Raw genomic sequence first — 24,965 nt, 5'->3', positions numbered from 1 at the left:
AATTGAATTCTTTCCTTATTTTGAACCTGTCAATGCCCGTTAAGCAATTGATCCCTTAATTAAAGGGAATCACTTGTATAATTGATTCCGAATCATGATTGTTTCCATATTTGTAGCTTATTACGTCTCTCTTACTCGTTTTAAAAAACTATAAATACCCTGCACTTCTTCTCTTTCAAAGACACATAAACACAAGGCATAAACACTTGAGTTCAAACAAACACTACGCTAAACCTCTCTCTCTTCTCTGCTACTGATATATTGTTGCCTTACCTAGCCGGCTGAAAGCCAAGGCTAGGCTGTGGGGAAACTTGCTTATTTTCTGCATTTGCGTTTCTTACTGGTATGTTCTTATTAAGTTTTCTGCACCAACAACAACATGCTTATCCACTGTTTCTTACATTCTTGTCTACCTACTATTTGTATTTAATCCAGTACCATTATTTAGCATGCTGTAATTTCTTTTCTCCTGTTCTAAATCAATGTATTATGACCTTTGAATCCCAAATCCCTACCCCAATGTGTTTAATACTTGTGGTTGGTTTGGGGCATGACAACATTGGAAATTGGTGTGCATGACCCAAACTTGATCCTCTTAGGATCATAACCTCCATGTTTCTCTTATACGTTGTGTGTTCTGGTTGATTTATAGGCATGTCAGCACTTCCTATTGTTGTGCATGCCCAAAGTTAATCCATCCTAAGTGTATAGGCTCCTTGCAATGGATTCCCACTCCCCTGCCCTTTTGTGTGAAGTTATTGACTCCCTGAAATGTTAATGGCTGTCTCCCGTCACCCTTCCCTCTCCTTTATTCCCTCAGCTCCTAAAACTCAGTTTTTGCACTTTCACTCTCTTCTTAGACTTAAGTTCTGCCCCCCTCATGTGAGCCTTGCCTTGAGACCCGTGAGCTCCCTCTAAACTTGGACACATGAGGGCTGACATTTCCACACTGCACTCATCTCTATTTTGGTTATGTAACTTGGGATGAGCACTATCTGGGGTCCTATTGAGGCCCTTAGCGAACTCTGACACACTCAAGTCTGAGAAAAGCTTTGGATCAATGGCATTTTGTGGTGGTTTATTCCATAACTCAGAGAGGAAGTCAAGAATCAGGCTTCCTCTGGTTGTAACGTTTCTTTGTTCTCTTCTGATGTAATTCAGTATTCCTGGTTCGTAATAATTTGTAATGAACATTTGGGGCTGGCTAGTGAAAAAGGGTTGGGTAGTTATGCATGCTCAAGGGCAGAAAACATGCCTATAGGACTGCTTTTTCTACATGTTCAATTCGCATTTAGAAAATATGTCTATAGGGCTGCTTTTAAATTTTGCATACTCACATCGCATTTAGAAACCATGTCTACAGGACTTACTTTAAATCCTGCTTGTTCACATCTAGATAACCTGCCTATAGGAATTATCTAAAATTCTACGCGTTGTTTAGATATCATGTTTTTAGGGCCCAATTGGTTATAACCCAGTAGCATGTTAAAATCGGTATAATGTATAGACATCATGCTTATAGGAATTCCCCAGTAAGAAGCTGTCTGTTTCCATTGTTTACTAGATATTATGCCTATAGGGTTTAACGTTATTCATTTAAATACTTTGTATACAAAGGTTTAAAATCAGCAATTATGTCTATAAGGGCCTAAAATCAGTAATCCTAGATCTCGTGTTCATAGGAGTAAAAATCAGCGATAGTGGATACTGTCATCTGCAAAAACTGAAACTAGTCTAATTTAAAATTCGTCCATTCTGGACCCTTTTTTAATAATCTAATTCCCTTATTTTAACAAAGTTTAGCAAGCATGCCTATAGGATTTCAAGCAATTCATTTTGAGTTATCACTATTTCACCATCTTCTGAATTAAGTAGATATCATGCCTATTGGACCCCGTCTAAACACTTAGGCAAGCCTTAGAGTAATAGCTGTAAAATTGAATCTGTTTTTTTGTTAGTTGCTACAACCAGCAGGACGGCCTGATCCGGACTTCTTATCTGAGTTATGTAATAAACAAATCTACTTCAATAATCAAACTCCCCTCTTCTTTAGTATTTTTAATCAGACCTAAATAGTATATGCAAGTCATGCTATATATGTGCTTTGTTTGAGGAGGCATACCTGAGCCTTTATTTGCTTGCATGCTTTCCCCTAATGTGCAGTGTTATTTGTTTTGTATGTTTCCTTAGACTTTTATCCTTTGAAACCAATCAGCCTAATATTCCACCCTTCAGGACTAGTAGTCCTAAGTGCCTCTAGGACTGATAGGAATGAGACGGGTAATAGGATGCAATAGTAATCAAGACCAATCTGCGCTTTAATACCTTAACAGGGTGGGAAGGGTAGATATGGATATGATGACCAGTGCGCTAATACCACGTGTATCCCCTCTTTTGAGGAGTGTCATACCGGGTATTGCATTGATATGATCCATATTAAATATAAACCTAAGACTCCCTTTCCTTTATTTGCAAACCCCTTTTAAAACTCTTCTTTTAATTGTTCTTTCTTTTATGTGTTTAAATTTAAATCTCCTAATATTTGAGCCCATATTTGTCTATTTGGTAAATTCACAATAAACTGTCTGGCCGAGAACCATACTAGTGGATCCTGAGGGGTGCCAAACGCGTTCCCCTCGGGATAATTTCAAGCCCTTACCCAATCTCTGGTTATCCAAACAAACTTAGAACTGAATCTCTATTGGTGTCCTAATGCACCTTAACTCATTAGGTGGCGACTCTTCAAAATGAAAAATCCAGTTCCCAAAAGGAACGAGTTGCCCTCCAAATGTCATAAACCCGATTTCGTGAGAAAAAGGGGGCGCGACAGAAAGCACTTTGAAGAAACAATAATGTGGAAGATATGACTTAGGAGGCTGAGGAAGACATGAGGTTTAGATGTTCCTACTTATTTCCTCCTCCAGAGAAGGGTCCGACCGAGACATCATAATCATAAGGTACGTGTATAAATTCTTGTGTTGGTTATTATCGTTGGTCATGAGAGGCCATTGTCGTTATTAATAATTATTGTACTGTGTGTTGTTGGATTATTAAGCTTCTACAGAGAGTGTTGGTAGTGGTGTTGTTACAGAGGCGACCTGGCCAAAGTTATATAGATCACGAAGAATTGAACATTCGAGGACGAATGTTTCTAGGGGGAAGGATGTTACATCTCGCATTTTCGTACGTTAAAATTTCGTTTTTAGTTAACCGACGTAGACTCGGGGATGAGGTCATCCCAACGTTAACGTACATACACTATTTATAAAAAGCGATAAATAAGTGTTATGAAGGATAATGGGGTACGCGGATTAAAGAAAGCGAGTTTCGTTGAAAGTGGCCAATTTGGAATAAAATACGGGTCGAGCGATAATACCCGATAATTTTGAACTAGTACCATACAAGGTACCATATGACCACGGTAGTATAATATATGAAGTATATAGAAGTATTTTAAAAATAAATAGATTTTTAAGTAATTTGTGGTAAATTTTAAATTATGCGGGTAATTGATTAATTGCCGGGTAACGAAATATTACCCAATTTACTAATAAGTGGATAAATTTACAAAATTACCCTCAAAGAGAAACGTGGCAGCCCCCCTTTAGTATAAGGTGAGTCATTGTTGTGCTTTACATGTGTCATACAAGTTTTGAAAAGGCTAGTTTACAAGTCTTATGAAAGCAAGACTCTTGTGATTTTATCCAAACATTTTGCCAATGTTTAAACCAACAATGTGAGCCAAACATTCTGCTTTTGGTTTTAAAACCAACAACGTGAGAAAGCAGAATGATCTTCAAAAATTTCAAACATTCAACAATTCAACTCCTTGGCCAACCTTTATTCAAAAAAAAAAAACATTAGAAACCAAATTCGTCCAATTTAAATTTCAATCCAAGCCCAAAACGCTAGAAGCAGATCCAAGTATAAATTTCGTTCAAGAATTTTGCAGAAGCAGATTCGTTCAAATAATTCAAGGAACATGTATGTTAAGGTTAATCTCTTCTTTCATTTGGCATGATCTCGTCATTACACGAGTTTGATAACGAGGCATAAAGAGAAATTCATATTCTTGAATTTATGTACATTTCCTACTCTCATAAATTACAGTATTCTCCCTTATCGGGACTTCTTATTAAATTGAGTATTATCTTGTTCCAGTCAAGAAAGCAGAGAGCCTATATATACAGTACTATAGTATCTTCATTACCATCGAGCTATAATCGATGGGCAGACCCCTATTAGGAAACCTCTGATCAGATGGAAAGTTATATACCGAGCATACTGTGATCGAGCGCCTATGAGCGAGCCTAGCATGGCCGAGATACAGAGCCTAGTATGGCCGAGCGCCTATGAACAATCCTACTACGGCAAAGCAGTTATATATATACCGAGCCTTATAGGGCCGGACAACTATTTTACTTACTATATTAAGAGAATTGAGTCAATATCATCAGGTAAACATATCTTTAGATTATCTTTGACTCTTAGTTACTTTCAATTATTATATTATCAGTTCAGTTTCAGCTTTCAGTTATTCTGTTGCCTTACATACTCAGTACATTTTTCGTACTAACGCCCTATTTCACGGGGCTAGCATTTCATGCCCGCAGGTGCAGGTAGGAAAGCTGAAGGTCCCCCTTCTTAGGATCCCTGATCAGCGAGAGTTGGCGTGCTCCATTTGATCCGGAGCTACTTTTGATGTTGGTACGATATGTTTGTATATATATAGGTATATGGGTATGACGTGGCTCAGTCACGTCTTTGTTCAATTATGTTTCTATTAGAGGTCTATGGACAGTATGTCTAGTTGGGATGTATGTAGCCTTGTCGGCTTTCAGTTTTGGATTTATAGTTGTCTATAGCAGCCTTGGCGGCTCGCCCACTATATTCTGCATGTATACGTACATATGCCTTGATGGCAGTTTTCCTTCTCGTATGTCAATTTTGTAATGCAGTAGATATTATACAGGTTCATATCCTAGACGCATGTTTAGGGGTGTTTGACAGGTAGGACTTAGACACCCATCGTGGCCCATCGGTTTGGGTCGTTACACAATATAACTCCATTACGACATGCAACCCGGTCCACACATAATACCGTTGCCGATTGCAACCCTATCCTCACATATCAGTCCACATAGGAATTAAACCATATTTCTCATATTCGCCCAACACATGTGCATCAACAATAAGCATGTAAAGTGCATAAACATAATCGTGGGGAGGCAGATAGCATAATGCTCAACAAAAAAGCAAGCACATCTACGGTGCAGCAAATCAATATTTCAAGATCCATCTCTCTCGTATATCTACAAGGCCTAAACAACCCCACAACCTACATGTGTATTACACAATCATCTCACAATCTATTATAACATATGGGAGTAATATATGAAATAGTCCAGAGCATGAATAACATCCATTGTGCCCGATGACACACCCATAAAAAATGTTGTTTTGAATAAGTAAATCTAATCCAGTGTAAATACACATTCTCATTAGGCCTGCCAATAGGCCTACAAACCAATTCGGATAATTCAAGAATAGGAAAATAATATACCAAGTGTTCACAGTGAGCCTACCCATGACACATACAATCAACCGTCAAATCCTGAACACATTTCCACAGTCCGCAACCAGAGGGATAGTCGGCCTCTCAGAAATAACATCTCTAAACTGCGAGAGTACCAGAATCTCCATATCTGATCTCTAACTCTCCAACTTAAATATCTAATACGTAAAGCATACACAATCACTCCATGAGAGATACTCCCATAACATTCTACACCAACTATCAAAACCTACACATCAATGCCTACCAACTGTGTGATTCCTGTAGTACTAGTCAAGCATCCGCAAACTAATACACAATGCATCTTTCTTAAAACATACCTTTCTCAAGCGATACAAGATAGTGCTAGCATACTTACAAACATTTGAAATCTCTCACGCTATCTAGAACTCATGACCTTCCTTTCAAAACTGAATCACAATCTTGTTCAATCAATCCCAGTTCAACATAACTCCCCACATCTATCACACTACTATGCGAAAATATGAATATCCCATTATCAACTCTGAATCACGAATATGGTACATAGTCCATCGATCAGAAACCTTCTACTTAGTCTTAATTCAGGATAAAATCACAACATGCAACTAACTCCCCATGCTTGTAAAAGACACCAACTGTAAGTCGTCGTCAATATTATCACAAACTCTTTAGAATCCATTTGCATAATTAACTAAAGCATTGCCTACACAAACCAAATATTATTACCACAAAAACACCTATGAAGCCTTATTATACCAAAGGGACCAATCAATCTATTACCATGCTGATCCAAGCCACTACTAAACGGGCCTAATTTCCTTAGATTACTAATGATCGGCCTTCACGGCAACAATACTCTTTCTCAATACACCATGGAACTCCATCAAACTCATACCAAGTGATCCGAACATTAAATCTCGTCGTCCTAAGACTTACAAGCCACTTTATTCCCTCTTATACACCAAATAGTACCTCAAACCAAAATACCTGTTTGAAGAGGCCTTCTATGAATCTGAAGTTATTTCTTCCATCTCTCAAACACTGCCTTGCAGAACAGATCATAATACAGAAATGCTCCAAGTCTCTTTCATAATCCAACGTAAAATCTTGAAGTCACACCAAAATTTTGAAATCCTTAGATACCACATATTTAATCTTGAATCCATTAGAACCTTCTCGAGGGTCACCCTCTCAGTCCTAGTCCTGAATACATAGCCAATCATGTGGAATGATTAGTGCTCCATTAGCACATAGCTACTCTAACAGAAACAACCGAGTGAATCCTTTCCCTTGTACACTACCTCCATTGAAGAATATCGAATCTGAGTCCTTCCATAACCTCTATGTATCACTAAGTCAAATATAACACACATCTAGAAAAGTTCTTGCCCGATTCATCCTTGAAGTCATCATTCTTAAGTCATATCAAATCCATAAGCGCCCTTTAGTCTTTAATATATAACAACACATGGGTAGGTGACCCAATCACTGATGGTGGGCTCCCCACTTGGCTTTAAGACATAATCACATAACCTAAGAACCCATAATAACTCCTCCTTTTTAACTGCCATGATCCCACATGGTTAGTTGAATTTCTCATAAGTCCATGCTACACCAACCATAACACAACTCAAATTATCAGCCCAATGAACACTCAACCTCTAATAATGAATCCTCTAACCTTCTCACATTAGATAGCCCACCTATGTGTCCTCATATCAATATCTTCATATGACATTGCTTCGAATACAACCACTATGTAATCAATTAATTCTTCTGAGTCTATACTCGACCACGAGCCACGAAAAAATACTACATTCCATCAATAAATAAATAGAAGACCTATCAACAGATCCTACCTCAAAGCAGTATTGCACACCAGGTTGATAATCAAGCATTCAAAATCTTTTAATAGCTATAGCAAGTCCTTCTTGTTAAATTTGAACTCTTAATGTAAGAAGTCACCACTAATATGAAATGCCCTCAATTGTCCATAATGACCCAAATAGCATCAAACTTCCTTGAAATCCATGGCAACCCTACCACAAACCCTATAATTATATGCTCTCACTTCCACACCAGAATAGCTATCTTTTAAAGTAAACCACTCGGTCAATGATACTCATTCTCGACTTGTTGATAATCAAACACCATGAGACATGCCAGTAATGTCCTTCTTCATCCTCCGCTCAATTAATGCTGACTCGAATCATGATACATCCTCGTATCACCTGGATGAATAAAATACCACAACTACGACCCTCCTCAAGAATTAACTCTCTTGAACCATTAACACTGAAAACACAAATTCGACCTAGAAGTTGCACCACACTGTCCACACTAAGGATTACCTCCTTAGCACTAACTCCCAAAACTATGTTCCTGAGGACAAGCAAATGGAACCATCAAATTGACGATCCTTAATGCAGTCAAACAAGGATGACTACGTAATAACACAAGTGAGAACTCTACTAAGCTCAGAAATACCCAATTTCGCAAATCTACCGACCAAAGCCTAAATGTCCATAACAAAATGCCTCTCTTCTATTAGAACAGATGCAAGCTCCAAACTAGATAAACCTTCTCATAGGGCTGCTGTTGTTACAAACTTAAGAAATCACCCTACCTTTTTGCACCAACACCACATCAAGACTGATGTGTGAATCATCATAATACATTATATAACGCCCCAAACCCCTGGGCAATACCAATGCTAGGGCTGCAATAGCCGGAAACCCCTCCCAAGAGCGACAATAGTAGTATATCCTCATAACACAAGGAAAAAGATTCTCCACCAAATCTGTATCATCAACACAACTCGTTGATGCTCAAGTGATATCAAGTACTCAACATCACATACTAATGAATGGGAAAGAATTAAAGATGCATGCTCTAAGCCGAGATAAAGTGTCACGATAAGGAATCAAGAAAGGAAAATTTCCTAAAGCTCTATAGCCTATTAAACATAATTACAGACGTCTCTATGCCGATCCTTAAGACTCTATAGGTATGCTCATGACTTGTGAGACCTATATGAATCTAGTTCTTTGATACCAACTTGTTACGATCCAGAATCCCATGGGAGCCATGATGGTTCTAACACTACTTGCTAGGCCAATAATAAATATACATAATTAAACTTGAACAACAATAAGAAATAGTCTCGAACTGCGGAATACCATTATTAACTGAAGTCATAATACAATACAATTTGAAACTATCCAAAATCTAGTGTCATCGATTGTTAAATGGACCCAATTTCTTCAGATTACTCATGATCCGCCTGCACGACAACATTACTCTTTCCCAATACACTATGAACCTCCATCAAACTCATACCAAGTGATCCGAACATTATATTTCATCGTCCTAAGACTCATAAGCCACTTTATTCCCTCTGATACACCAAATAGTAACTCATACCGAAATCCCTACTCTAAAGAGGCCTTCAATGAATCTGAAGTTATTTCTTCCATCTCTCAAACACTGCCTCATGGAACTAATAATAATACTAAAATTCTCCAAGTCTCTTTCACAATCCAACGTAAAATATTGACTCCTAAGTCACACCCAAATCCGGAAATCCTTAAATACCACATATTTAATCTTGAATCCATTAGAACCTTCTCGAAGGTCACCCCCTTAGTCCTAGTCTTGAATACATAGATAATTATGTCGAATGATTAGTGATCCATTAGCACATGAATACTCCAACAAAAAAAATCGAGCGAATCCTTTCCCTTGCATACTGCCTCCATTGAAAAATATCGAACCTGAGTCCTTCCATAACCTCCATATATCACTAAGTCAAATATAACACACATCCAGAAAATTTCTTGCCTAATTCATTCTTGAAGTCATCATCCTTAAATCATATCCAATCCACAAGAGCCCTTTAGTCTAGAGTCTATAACAACACATGGCTAGGTGACCCAATCGCCGATGTTAGGTTCCCCACTTGGCTTTAAGCCAGAGTAACCCAAGAACCCATAATAACTGCTCCTCTTTAGCTTCCATGATCCCACGTGGTTTCTCAGCTGATTTCTCATAAGCCCGTGCTGCAATAACCATAACGCAACCTAAATTATCAGACCTATGCACACTCAACCTTGTGGCAGTCATGCTATCTTCCTCAATCGATTCAGACTCATATCGTACTACATAAAACCCATAGGTTAAAAGGTGAAACTCTTCATAAGAATCTCATAATGAATCAGGCAAACCTCTAACCTTCTCACATGAGAAAGCCCACCTATGTGACCTCATATCAATATCTTTATATAACCTTGCCTCAAATACAACCACTATGTAATCAATTGATCCTTCCGAGTCTATACTCGACCACGGGCCACAAAAAACTACTACATTCCATCAATGAATATATATAAGACCTATCAACAAATCCTACCTCAAAATAGTATTGCACACCAAGATGATAATCAAACATTCATAATCTTTTAATAGCTCAAGCAAATCCTTCTTGTTAAACTTGAACTCTCAAAATGTTTGCAGTCACCACTAATATGAAATACCCTCAATTGTCCATAATGACCCAAATAGTATCAACTTCATCGAAACCAGTGGCAACCCTACCACAAGCCCCATAATCAACGCTCTCACTTCCCCACCAGTATAGCCATCTTTCAAAGTAAACCACTCAGTCAATGTCTCGACTTGTTGATAATCAAACACTATGAGACGTGCCAGTAATGTCCTTCTTCATCCTTCGCCCTAATAATGCTGGCTCAAATCACGATACATCTTTGTATCACCTGGACGAATAGAATACCACAACTACAACCCTCTTCAAGAATCAACTCTCTCGAACCATTAACACTAAAAACACAAATTTGACCCAGAAGTCGCAACACACCCTCTACACTAAGGATTACCTCCTTAGCAATACCATGCAAAATTGCGTTCTTTAGGACAAACAAATTAAAACCATCAAACTGACGATCCTTAATACAGTCAAACAAGGATGACTGCGCAACAACACATATGAGAACTCTAATAAGCTCAAAAATACCTAATCTTGCAAATCTATAGACCAAAGCCAGAACATCCATAATCAAATGCCTCTCATCTATTGGAACAGATGCAAGCTCCAAATCATAAACTGGATATTAAATCTCATAGGACCCCTGTTGTTGCAAACTTAAGCAATCACCCTACTATTCTATACTAACACTGCATCAAGACCGACATATGAATCATCACAATACATTGTATAATGCACCGAACCCCTGGGAAATCCCAACACTTGTTCTGCAATAGACAGAAACCCCTCCCAAGGGCGACAATAGTAGTATGTCCTCATAACACATGGAAAAAATATTCTGCACAACATCTATATCATCAACACAACTCGCCGATGCCCAACTGATATCAAGTACTCGATATCTCATACTAATGAATAGGAAAGAACTAAAGATACATATATTAAGCCGAGATAAAGTTGCACGATAAGGAATCAAGAAAGGGAAAGTTCCTAAAGCCCTATAGCCTATCAAATATAATTACAGACGTCTTCATGCCGATACGTAAGACTCTACTAGGTATGCTCATTACTTTTGAGAACTATTTGATTCTAGTGCTTTGACACCAACTTGTTACGACCCAGAATCCCATTGGAGCCATGATGATGTCTAACACTGCTTGCTAGGACAATAATAGATATGCAGAACTAAACTTCAACAACAATAAGAAATAGTCTCAAACTGTGGAATAACATTAATAACTAAGTCATTATATAATACAACTGAAACTATCCAAAATCAAGTATCACCGAGTGCTAAACGGACTCAATTTCTTCAGATTACTCTTGATCGGCCTTCACGACAACATTACTCTTTCCCAATACAATATGGACCTCCATCAAACTTATCCCAAGTGATCCAAAAATGAAATCTCGTCATCCTAAAACTCGTAAGCCACTTTATTCCCTATTATACACAAAATAATACCTCAAACCAAAATACATGCTCTGAAGAGGCCTAAAATGAATCTTAATTTATTTCTTCCATCTCTCAAACACTGCCTTGCAGAACTGATAATAATACCGAAATGCTGCTAGTCTCTTTCACAATCCAAAGTAAAATCTTGAATGCTTAGTAACACCCAAATCCGGAAATCCTTAGATACCACATATTTTATCTTGAATCCATTAGAACCTTCTCGAGGGTCACCCTCTCTGTCCTAGTCCTGAATACATAGCTAATCATGTGGAATGATTAGTGCTACATTAGCACATAAATACTCTACCAAAAACAACTGAGTGAATCTTTTCCCTTGCACACTACCTCCATTGAAGAATATCGAATCTGAATCCTTCCTTAACCTCCATGTATCACCAAGTCAAATATAACACACATCCAAAAAATTTCTTGCCTGATTCATCCTTGAAGTCATCATCCTTAAGTCATATCCAATCCACAAGCACCCTTTAGTCTAGAATCTATAACAACACATGGCTAGGTGGCCCAATCGCGATGATGGGCTCCCCCTTGGCTTTAAGCCATAATGACATATCCTATTATTCCATAATGGCTGCTCCTCTTTAACTTCCATGATCCCACACGGTTACTCAACTGAATTTCTCATAAGCCCATGCTGCACTAACCATAACGCAGCGAAAATTATCAGCCTAATGCATACTCAACCTTGTGGTAGTCGTACCATCTTCTTCAACCGATTCAGACTCATATCGTACCGTATACATCCTACTGGGTAGAAGGTAAAACTCTTTTTAGGAATCTCATATTGAATCATGCCACCTCTAACCTTCTTACATGAGATAGCCCACCTATGACATTATATCAATATATTCATATGACCTTGCTACCAATACAACCACTATGTAATCAATTAATCCTTTCAAGTATATACTCGACTACGGGCGACAAAAAACTACTACATTCCATCAATGAATAAATAGAATACCTATCACAAATCCTACCTCAAAATAGTATTTCACACCAAAATGATAGTCAAGTATTCACAATCTTTTAATAGCTCAAGCAATTCCTTCTTGTTAAATTTGTTCTCTCAAAGCGTATGAAATCACCACCAATACAAAATGCCCTCAATTGTCCATAATGACCCAAATAGCATCAAACTTCCTCAAAACCCGTGGCAACCCTACCACAAACCCCATAATGATACACTCTCACTTCCACACTAGTATAGCTATCTCTCAAAGTAAACCACTGGGTCAATAATGTTCATTATTGACTTGTTGATAATTAAATACCATGAGACATGCCTAGTAATGTCGTTTTTATCCTCTGCCCTAATAATGCTGGCTCAAATCATGGTACATTCTGTATTACTTGGACAAATAGAATATCACATCTACGACCCTCATCAAGAATTAAATCTCCCGAACCATTAACATTAATAACACAAATCTAACCCAGAAGTTGCACCACTCCATCCACACCAAGGATTACCTCCCTAGCACTACCTCCCAAAACTGTGTTCCTGAGGATAAGAAAATGGAAACAATCATACTGGCGATCCTAAATATGGTCAAACAGGGATGTCTGTGTAGCAACACAAGTGATAACTCTACTAAGTTTAGAAACACTCGCAAATATATCAGCCAAAGCCTGAACATCCATAACTAAATGCCTCTCCTCTATAGGAATAGATGCAAGTTACAAAGCATAAGCTGGACAATCCTTCTCATAGGATTGATGCTGCTGAAAACTTAAGCAATCACCCTACTCTTCTACACCAACACTGCATTAAGACCAATGTGTGAATTATCACAATACATTATATAATGCTCCGAACCCCTGGGCAACACCAACACTGGGGCTGCAATAGACGACAACCCCTCCCAAGTGCGACAATAGTAGCATGTCCTCATAATACATGAAAAATATATTCTGCACCACATCTGTATCATCAAAACAACTCGTTGATGCCCAACTAATATCAAGTACTCAACATCACATACTAATGAATAGGAAAGAACTAAAGATACATGCTTTAAGCCGAGATAAAGTTGCACGATAAGGAATCAAGCAAGGGAAAGTTCCTAAACCCTATAGCCTATCAAATATAATTACAGATGTCTCCATGCCGATCTGCAAGACTCTACTAGGTATGCTCATGACTTGTGAGACCTATATGATTCTAGTGCTTTGATACCAACTTTTTACGATCTAGAATCCCTCTAGAGTTATGATGGTGCCTAATAATGCTTGCTAGGAAAGACAATAATAGATATGCAGAATTAAAATCCAAAAATAATAAAAAATAGTCTCAAACTATGGAATAGCATTAATAACTGAAGTCATAATTAAATACAACTGAAACTATCCAAAATCTGGTGTCACCGAGCTAATCGGACCTAATTTTTTTAGATTACTCATGATCCACCTTTACAGAAACAGTACTCTTTCCCAATACACTATGGACCTCCATCAAACTCATCCCAAGTGATCCGAACATGAAATATCATCATCCTAAGACTCGTAAGCCACTTTATTCCCTCTTATATGCCAAATAGTACTTCAAACCAAAATACCTGCTCTAAAGAGGTCTTCTATGAATCTGAAGTTATTTATTCCATCTCTCAAACACTGCCTCACAAAATTGATAGTAATACAGAAATGCTCCAAGTCTCTTTCACAATGCAACGTAAAATCTTGAATCCTTAGTCACGCCCAAATCCAGAAATCCTTAGATACCACATATTTAATCTTGAATCTATTAGAACCTTCTCGAGGAACACCCTCTCAGTCCTAATCTTGAATACAAAGCCAATCATGTCGAATGATTAGTGCTCCATTATCGCATGAATACCACAACAGAAATAATTGAGCGAATCCTTTCCCTTTCACACTACCTCCATTAAAGAATATCGAACCCGAGTCCTTCCACAGTATCCATATTTTACTAAGTCAAATATAACACACATCTAAAAATTTCTAGACCGATTCATCCTTGAAGTCATCATCCTCAAGTCATATCAAATCCACAAGCGCCCTTTAATCTGTAATCTGTAACAACACATGGTAGGAGACCTAATCGCCAATGGTGGGCTCCCCACTTGGCTTTAAGCCATAAACACATAACATAAGAACCCATTACGGCTGCTTCTTTTTAACTGCCATGATCCCACACGATTACTCAGTTGAATTTCTTGTAAGTCCATGCTGCACTAACCATAACGCAACCCAAACTATCAACCCAATTCACACTCAACCTTACTCATATCGTACCACATACATCCCATCGGGTAGAAGGTAAACCTCTTCATAAGAATCTCATAATGAATCATGTAACCTCTAACCTTCTCACATGAGATAGACCACCCGTGTGACATCATATCAATATCTTCATATGACCTTGCTTCGAATATAACCACTATGTAATCAATTGATTCTTCTGAGTCTATACTCGACCATGGGACACAAAAAAATACTACATTCCATCAATGAATAAATAGAAGACATATAAACAAAACCTACTTCAAAATAACATTGCACACAAGAATGATAATCAAGCATGCACAATCTTTTAATAGCTCAAGCAAATCCTTCTTGTTAAATTTGAACTCTCAAAATGTAAGAATTCACCAGCAATATGAAATGCCCTCAATTGTCCATAATGACCCAAATAGAATCAAACTTCCTTGAAACCCATGGCAACCCTACCACAAACCCTATAATCATACTGATAAGTTGGTATTTTACCAATTATCTTGTCTTTAGGCCTATATTTTCGCTATGTTTGAGTGATAAAATCATGTGTTTGATGTCATTTACTTCTATTTTACAGGTTGTATTTAAATTAGGAGTAATGGTAAAGAAACCAAGTGAAAACAAGTCAAAAAGGAGCTAAAATGGATAATGAGAACCTGCCCAGCGATTTACCTTTCGTGAACGCGAAGGTCCAACGCGAACGTGAAGAAGCAGGAAGCTAGACCTTTGCGAACATGAGGTACCTAACTCGAACGCGAAGCATCAAAACTTAAACCATCGCAAACGCGAAGGTTCAGACGCAAACCCAAATTTTAAGGAAAATTGACCTTCGCGAATGCGAGGGTGTAGTCGTGAACGCGACGAAGAAACTAGGCAGAAAAACTGGGCAGTTCTGAAAATTCACAACTTTGACCCCAAACCATTTAATACACAAACCAACTCATTTGTAAAAATTTGTTTTGCTTATTTTCAGTTCCAAACACTAGAGAGAACAAGTTTTGGGAGCTAGGGTTTGCACACACACTTGGATCTTGAAGATTTGAAGCTATTAGTTGAGAATTTCTTACCCATTTATGTTCATTTCTTCATTTCCTTGCTTTATATTGAATATCTAAGTGTGTAGTATTTTATTTAACACTTGAATCTTGTTTATGAAAATAATCTTATTTAAAGTGTGGATTAAATACCTTATTGTGCTTATGTATTGAATGATTTTTATCTTTTTATGAAGTAAGTTATTGTTTCTTTAATTATTCTTGTTCTTTAATATTTTCAAAGGGATTAGCTAACCTTAGGACTCGTCCATTAACTCTGAATTAATTTTGGGAAAGATTATTTGGGTTTGGGAAAGATTAATTAATAAGAACTTGAGGCTTTAACCCTCATTTTATAGATTCTACCAAGGGATAAGATTGAACTACTTGTAGCCATAATCAGGTGTGCTTAATCTCTTAATTGTTTTAGGGATAACTCAATTAAGAAGTCTTGTTAGTCTTTGAAAGAAGCTAATATAGAATTATTACCCGTGACTAATTAACATAAACTCACTCATATTTGTAAAATTATGAAATACATTGGATCGTTACGTGTGTGTAATTCCCGATGCATCCTTTGCTGAAAAGGGGACCCAGTGACAAGTAGAAAAAGAGGAGAATTGATGTTACATCCTCTTCATTTGGGCAGTTCTCTGAGGCCACCACTGATCCTGCTGGATCCTTTGCACCTGTATTAGGGTCATTTGACCCCATGGGACCACTCTAGTCCGGCCCGCACACTATGCGCCACTTATCCAGTCAGATACATGGAGTAGATGCACATATTCGACAACTTATAGCTGGCCTTACTACTAGCCCACCTGGAGCTAGCACATCTACTAGCACTGCTGCCCCACCATCCATGGATGATGTAGTCAAAGAGTAACAAGCAATCACGGGCAAGATGGAGACCATGAACACCAGGCTGGAGAATATGAGCCACCGACAAGGGAAGATTGAGAAGAGGCAGAGGAAGTTCAAGGAGCATGAGAAGAAGAAAAGCAAATTTCTATCCAAGATGATGTACAAGCTGAGTTCATTTGTGGGTCACATGAATAAGATGATGATGATGATGCCGATTTGGAGCTCAATTTTCCCACCACCTCCAGCTCCGACTGATGCATTTTCAGGGAGCACCTCCTTCATTTTATCTTGTTTTGATTAGTTGCATTGAGGACAGTGTAACACTTTAGGTTGGGGGTGACTCATTTATATATGATGGATGTATGTGGAGCATGAACAATTTTTTCTTTTTTGTGTGATAATTTGTGTAGATTGGTCGATGCTTTAGTTTATTAATTGTTATTGTATTTTCATGTAATGTGTTATATTAGTATGTTTACTAGTTTCTTGAATTTTTGTTTTTATATACAGTATGTTTTAGTGACTTGATGTTTACTAGCTTTTTAATTTTTTGTTTATATAGTATGCTGTATTTTGGTGGCGATTTCCTTGGTTTTCTTTGTACCACGGTTCTTTTTCTGAGGATGCAAATTTTTTTTGAACCGGGTAATTGTTAGTAAATTTTTGTCGACTTTTCCCGATGATGGATAACTAGGCGACTTTCTTAGGAAGAATAAGTGGTTTGAGTTGGGGTTTGTGCCCATTGATCAAGTTGTGGCTTGCTTGGTACCAACATGATTTAAACCTCAGCATATGAATTTTTGGTCGTTGAAAAAGAAAAATAATTCAAGTAAAGATCATTGTCATGACTTTTAGACTAAAATTTTTGGCTCTTTGATTCACTAAATAGCTTCCTATGATATATGTAACCTCTTTGAGTCATTGGTTTCAATTGGATTTTGGATTTGTATTCCACTTGAGTGTTCATGTGCCATGTGTGGTGAGATTTATTGTGAGTTCTTTTACATTATTTTTAGTCTAGACCTTGCCCAGAATGTGCTTCAAGGAGAAATCATAGACTAGTTTGATTTGAAAAATAATATTAGGCCTTCTTTGGACCGCTATTGTGCCTTAAATTTCCTACCCTTGAATATTTTCCTAGTCAACCCATTTTGAGCCTTTAACCTTGTTCTTTGGCAGCCATGTTACAAGCTTTAATCCTTTATTCTTTATTAATCTAGATTTTGGCAACCTACCTCCCTAAGTACTTTGGAAGTGTAAACATAGGCTAAAAGCCTAAGTTTGGGGGTGAAGGTTGAAAAAGTTGTGATATAGAAGTTGCTTAAAAGGTGGAAGGTAATAATAAAAAAAAAAAGTGAAACTTTCCTTGATATTGAAAAGGAAGGAAGAAAAAATAAATTATAAGAAGTTATGAATAAAGGGAAGATTAGGTGTGGAATAAAAAAGTGAAGAAATGATGGACAATGTTTTTGAAGGAAGTGGACTTTGATTGTAAATATTGTAGTGCTTGGGGAGGTTTTGAGTCACTCTAACCAAAATTGTGCCCTACCTTAACCAAAAGCCTAAACCACAACCCTTTAAGTCCTAAATGATTTTGAACCAAGTTGTCTATATTAGTGGAGAAATACATGAAGGGCAAGCCTATGGTACTACTTGTATGCATTGGAACATCTTTGTGAGAGAGAGTTAATTCTTTCCATTTGATATCCCATTATTGTTTTGAATTAAGATTTATGAGTGTGAGATTCTCTTTTAAATGTGAGGGACCATGAGATTTGAGTTTTGAATTTAATCCCATTTCAATTGGAAGGAATGACCAAAGAAAGTTAATTGTGATAAAAAGGCAAATTGTGAAGCTTTAGTGTCATGACTTGATTGCTACTTTGATTTGTAGTGTTTGAGCACTTGAAATATAATGAAGTTCATGAGCAATGTTTGGTAATTCATATGGTTTGGATTAATTATTGGTACCAATCGAAGTCATGTGTTTGTGCTTATAGTAGACCTTTTTGGCTTGGCATGATATGGATGCATTATTGAGTTAAATACTTGCGAGGAGATTTTGTCGCTTTCATCGCTTGAAGACAAGCAATAGTTTAAGTTTGGGGGTTTGATAAGTTGGTATTTTACCAACTTATCTTGTCTTTAAGCCTATATTTTTGCTATGTTTGAGTGATAAAATCATGTGTTTGATGTCATTTACTTCTATTTTACAGGTTGTATGTGAATTAGGAGTAGTGGTGAAGAAACCAAGTGAAAACAAGTCAAAAAGGAGCTAAAATGGATAATGAGAACCTGCCCAGCGATTTACCCTTCGCGAACGCGAAGAAGTAGGAAACTAGATCTTCGCGAATGCGAAGTACCTAATGCGAACGCGAAGCATCAGAACTCAAACCTTCACGAACGCGAAGGTTCAGACGCAAACGCAAAGCTTTTGGAAAACAAACCTTTGCGAATGCGAGGGTGTAGTCACGAACGCGAAGAAGAAACTAGGCAAAAAAACTGGGTAGTTCTAGAAATTCACAACTCTGACTCCAAACCATTTAATACACAAACCATCTCATTTGTAAAGATTGTTTTTGCTTATTTTCAGTTCCAAACACTAGAGAGAACAAGTTTTGGGAGCTAGGGTTTGTACACACACTTGGGTCTTGAAGATTTGAAGCTATTGTTTGAGAATTTCTTACCCATTTATGTTCATTTCTTCATTCTTTGCTTCGTATTGAATATCTTAGTGTGTAGTATTTTATTTAACATTTGAATCTTGTTTATGGAAATAATCAGATTTAAAGTGTGAATTAAATACCTTGTTGTGTTTATGTATTGAATAATTTTTATCTTTTTATGAAGTGAGTTATTGTTTCTTTAATTATTCTTGTTCTTTAGTGTTTCCAAAGGGATTAGCTAACCCTAGGACTTGCCCATTAACTCCTAATTAATTTTGCGAAAAATTATTGGGGTTGGGAAAGATTAATTAACAAGAACTTAAGGCTTAAACCCTCATTTTATAGATTCTACTTAGGGATATGATTGAACTACTTGTAGCCATAATCGGGTGTGCTTAATCTCTTAATTGGTTTAAGGGATAATTCAATTAGGAAGTCTTGTTAGTCTTTGGAAGAAGCTAATATAGAATTATTACCCGTGGCTAATTAAAATAAACTCGCTCATATTTGTAAAATCATGAAATACATTAGATCGTTACTTGTGTGTAATTCCCGATGCATCCATACTTGTAGCCGTTGATCATTTTACTTGCTTTCTAGGTTAGTTTACATTTCCGCTTTTAGATATAAATCTTTTCTCAAATCTATTCTTAATGTTTGACATTGCATAACAAGTGATAATTCTCTTACATTCCTAATCGCCTACATATTGTTCTCTGTGGGATTCGATCCCGACTCATAGTTGGGTATATTATATTACATGCGACCATGTCCATTTACATTTTAGTAGTGGATTTGGATGCTCTCACTTCCACACCAGTATAGCTATCTTTCAAAGTAAACCACTCGACCAATGATGCTCATTCTAAACTTGTTGATAATCAAACACCATGAGACATGCCCAATAATGTCCTTCTTCATCAGCTGCCCCAATAATGCTAGCTCGAATCATGATACATCTCTGTATCACCTGTACGAATAAAATACCACAACTACGAACCTCCTCAAGAATCAATCTCTCGAACCATTAACACTGAAAACACAAATTCGACCCAGAAGTCGCACCACACCGTCCATAGTAAGGATTACCTCCTTAGCACTACCTCCCCAATCTTGTTCCTAAGGAAAAACAAATGGAAACCATCATACTGAATATCCTTAATATGGTCAAACAAGGATGATTGCGCAGCAATACAAGTGAGAACTCTATTAAGCTCAGAAATAGTCGCAAATCTATCGACCATAGTCTAAACATCCATAACCAAATGCCTCTCCTCTATTGGAATAGATGTAAGCTCCAAATCATAAAGTGGATAATCCTTCTCATAGGACCGCTGCTGCTGCAAACTTAAGTAATCACTCTACTATTATGCACTAACACCGCATCAAGACCGATGCATGAATTATCACAATACATTGTATCATGCCTCGAACCCCTGGGAAACACTAGCACTTGGGATGCAATAGACGGCTAGCCCTCCCAAGGGTGACTATAGTAGTATGTCCTTATAACACAGGAGAAAAATATTCTGTACCACATCTGTAATGACCTTACTGGTCATTTTGATCATTTGGATTTTTGTTCAGCGGTTCGAGGTTGAGAGTAGATTCATATGATGTATTAAAATTTGCGTGTTCGGTTTTGGGTTTTTGAGCAGTTTGGGATGGATTTAGAAGGATAATTCTTCTTTTAGAAGCTTTAATTGGAAAGAGTTGACCAAGTTTGACTTTTGCATATTTGATCTTGGATTAGAGTTTTGATGGCCCTGTTAGGTCCAAATGGTGATTTTTGACTTAGGCGTATGTCCGGAGGTGGATTTTGAGGCTCTTAGGTTGTTTTGGCTTGAATTGGCGAAAGTTGAATAGTAAAAGGTTTGTAAGGTTGATAGGTTTGATTGAGAGTTGACTTTGTTCATATCAAGTTCAGATTATGATTTCCGGAGTTGGTATAGGTCTGTTGTATCATTTGGGACTTGCATGCAAAATTTTAAGTTTTTCCAAATTGATTTCATATAGTTCGACATGAACTTTGGAAGTTGAAATTTTATTTATTCATTAGGCTTGAATTGAGGTGTGGTTCATAGTTTTGATAATTTTTGGTGTGATTTGAGGTATCGAGTAGGTCCCTATTATGTTTTGAGATTGGTTAGTGTGATTGGATGGGGTCTCGGGGCCTCAGGTGTGTTTCGGATGGGCTACGAGCCATTTCTTCATGTTTTGGAATTGCTGGTTTTTCTGATGTTCTACAGTTCGTCGCAATTGAGGAAGGCAATATGCGATTGTGAAGTGTATTTTGGGTGGCTGAGTACTTGCTCATCGCATCTGTGATTCGGTTTTCGCATTCACGGAACCTGGAGGGGAGATGTTCATAACGTTCATGTTCCTTGTGTCGCGATCGTGTAGAGGCAGAGCAGGAAGGGGCGCCAATGGTTGGCCTTTGCATTCACATACTGAGGTTGTGTTCACATAAGCTAGATTAGCTGAGGGGTCTCATTCGCGGGCTTCACACTGCATTCGCGTAGAGGGAATCTTGGAATCTTATGATTTGCTCTTTACTATAGCGAAGCAAGTCCCGCGATCTCGAAGAGGACCCCTGGTCAATATTAGGAATGGGATAAGTGTTTGACTCGGATTTATTTATATTTCATGATTCTAACCTCGATTTTAGTGTTTGCTTGATGTTTTAAATTGGAGAAATTGGGAATTTTAGTAAAAACTTTTCTACAACATAAATTGATAATTTGAAGGCTGATTTGAGGTCGGAGTTGGATGATTTTGGTATGGTTGAACTCGAATTTGAATATGTGTTTAGAATTTGTAAGTTTTGTTGGGTTCCAAGGTGCAGAACCAAGGTAAAATTTTTGATTCTTGTTCAAGATCGAATCTTTATTATTCGAAAAATGTTTTCTATGGCTTTTATATATGAAATTATGTTATTTTGACTAGATTCGAGCTGTTCAGAGGTTGTTTCACGTAGAAAAGGCTTATTAGTGGATTGATTTTATTTTTTAAGATAAATATCTTGCCTAACTTTGTGTGGAGGAATCTATCTTACAAGATTTGGTCTAATTGCATTATTTGAATTATGTAAAAGTCGTGTATACAGGGTGACACGTTTGTACCCGATCTTATATATGGAATTGATCGTTTTGGACCCTTAGGTTATTCATATGCTTTTAATTGAAGTTGTTGTTATATGAAATATCTTTTATTTTCAACTTATTTCCCATTTCATTTTGTTGTTTTTGAAATTCTAGTACACATTGTTGTTGAGCCATGGGCTATGCTTTATTATGATATTGGTATCGTTGTTTTGGAAATATTGTGGCATATGTGGACATGTTGTGGGGATTGATCATTATTGTGTGGAGCATAAGGGTGGCACTTCACTATTGTTGATTGTGCAGATCATAAGGGTGTCATTTCACTATTGTTGATTGTGCGGAGTGATACTAGTGCCTATTGATATTCTGTCCGACCGGAGTGATACAAATGGCTATTGTGTTATTTTCTAGGTGGAGTGATACTTGTGGCTATTGTGTTATTGTCTGGGCGGAGTGATAAGGGTGGCTATTGTGTTATTGTCGGGGCGGAGGGATACGAGTGGCTATTGATATATTGTCCGAGTGGAGCGATACATGTGGCTATTATGATATTGTCAAAATAGTGAGATAAGGGTGGCGATATGGGGATGTTATGTGATGTCTTAGGGGCATGTTGTTGATGAAAGACGAGTATTATGGTTGTTGTTTTTGACTTTCTTGTGCATGTCATGCATATTACGTGACTTGTTTTGTTGTTCCCAATGTGCTACTCAATGTTTATGATATTACTTGATGATTTGAGCTGTGATATTACACTTGTACATGCATATACTGTAACATGTCATTTATACCGGTCCAGGAGTATAAAACATGATGTTCATTGATAATGTACATGTATTATTGTATATCTAGTTTTTCTGCGATATGGTTTGGAATGGTAGCCCGTGATCACACCGGGCTAATTGCGATATTGATCTTGTGACCACACCGGGTGGATTGTGATATTGAGCATGTGACCATGCTGGGTGGATTGTGATATTGGCACGCGAGTTGTCTAGGAAATACATGAGTTGTCCGTACGGTTGTGAGTTATACTATAGAACGAGATCTTAGCCGTGCGAAGGTGATTGATAATGGGGGCATGAGATTCCATGTGTATTTGATTTGTGATTTGTGACTCGGGATTTGTCATTATGAGGTGTGGCGCCTAGGGGTGACTCTAGTTTTAAACCGTGTGTCGGAACGGTTTGATGATTAGAACTCTCATTGCTTTCTCTTAATACTAGTAAAAGTAATATAGATTTGGAGTTGCTAAATGATAGTATATTTATGTTATAGAACAACTGAAAAAAGAGGAATAAAAGCTCTTTCAGTTGTTTCAGGTTTATTGTCAAACACTTTTGTTGCATCAAAGTTCTTCCATTTTTGTTACTACTATTTATTCTTGATGAACATTCAGTGCTTCCATAGAAGAGTTCTAACAAATAACTACATACATGAAGAAAGAGAAAAAGCAAACAAATATTCAAAATCACATACTCTGTAGGAGTATTAAAAAGAAAAACAAAGCGAAATGCAAAGATACTTTCAGAGAGCGAGTGAAAATTGTAAATCAATAATCTTATCAAAAATAGAATCGAACATCTAAATGCTCATCAATAAGAAAAAGAGAAAAAAAATCAGCAAATCCACATACAAAGGGAAACCACAATAGAAATTTTGAAATGAATCAAGAATCCATGGCCAAGAGCAGTAAGGAAGACAAAAACACACAGGATGACTAAAACTTACTTTTTTCCCCTTACAAATCTTCTTCCATATGCGGATAGCTTTGCACTGCAATCAAATGAACTTTTGCGAAATATGGAGGAAAAATGAATCATCAACCCTCTTATCTGAAAACTTAAGAATGTCCTGAAAGAGAACAAATGAAAGAAGGAAGCTGCTCATGACACCTGTAGCACTCAAGTCTGCCATTAAAGCAGTATACATACTTCGAATAAAGATCAAATATGAAATTACTCCGAAAATAATTCATAATTCGATAATACAACCTATTTCACCCTTAATCAGAACCTTTAAAGAAAAAATTTTTTCCACTAAATACCCCAATTTACACAATCAAGATCAGAACACAAAGAGCATGCACTTAGGTATTTCTTTTTATGAGAATGCTAGTATATGTGGTGCAATGCACCTAGATATTTCTTTCCAGACATGCATATCAAAATGAGATAGAAAATCTAGCAAGAAATTATTCAAAAGAATAGAGAAACCAACATCGAACAAAAATAGACAAAACTTTCAAAGAAATCCAGAAGTGAAATCCAGTACACAACATAAGGAGAAAAAAATTGGGGAGAAAACTTATAAAATTTAATAAACACAATAGACACTCGAAAATTGAGGCAAACAGAATGAAAAATCACAAAAGACAGAATTCATATAAGAAATATGAACATAGACAGAGGAAAAATCTCATACTCAAAGGATCCAAAGAAGCCCAGACGAATTGTAAAACTCACTGAACTTGCAGAGTGTGCGAAGGAGAAAGAATTAGAGGAGTTGTAATATGTTTGCACTCT

The 24,965-nt window shown here is 37.2% G+C and overlaps 1 long non-coding RNA gene across 2 annotated transcripts in view; it reads right to left on the bottom strand.

Annotated features, from left to right (window-relative positions):
* LOC142176536 (uncharacterized) overlaps positions 1 to 24,965 on the bottom strand; it is a 36,188-nt gene extending 11,223 nt beyond the window's left edge. For both annotated transcript variants that reach the window (XR_012705197.1, XR_012705196.1), the window contains exons 1-2: positions 24,865 to 24,965; positions 24,172 to 24,294 (exon numbers count right to left, since the gene is read on the bottom strand). This is a non-coding gene — a long non-coding RNA (uncharacterized LOC142176536). The remainder of the gene's footprint in view (positions 1 to 24,171; positions 24,295 to 24,864) is intronic.

The sequence above is a fragment of the Nicotiana tabacum genome, chromosome 22, assembly GCF_000715075.1.
Source record: "Nicotiana tabacum cultivar K326 chromosome 22, ASM71507v2, whole genome shotgun sequence".
Lineage (NCBI taxonomy): Eukaryota > Viridiplantae > Streptophyta > Magnoliopsida > Solanales > Solanaceae > Nicotiana > Nicotiana tabacum.
This window is presented reverse-complemented; position numbering and strand designations above follow the sequence as displayed.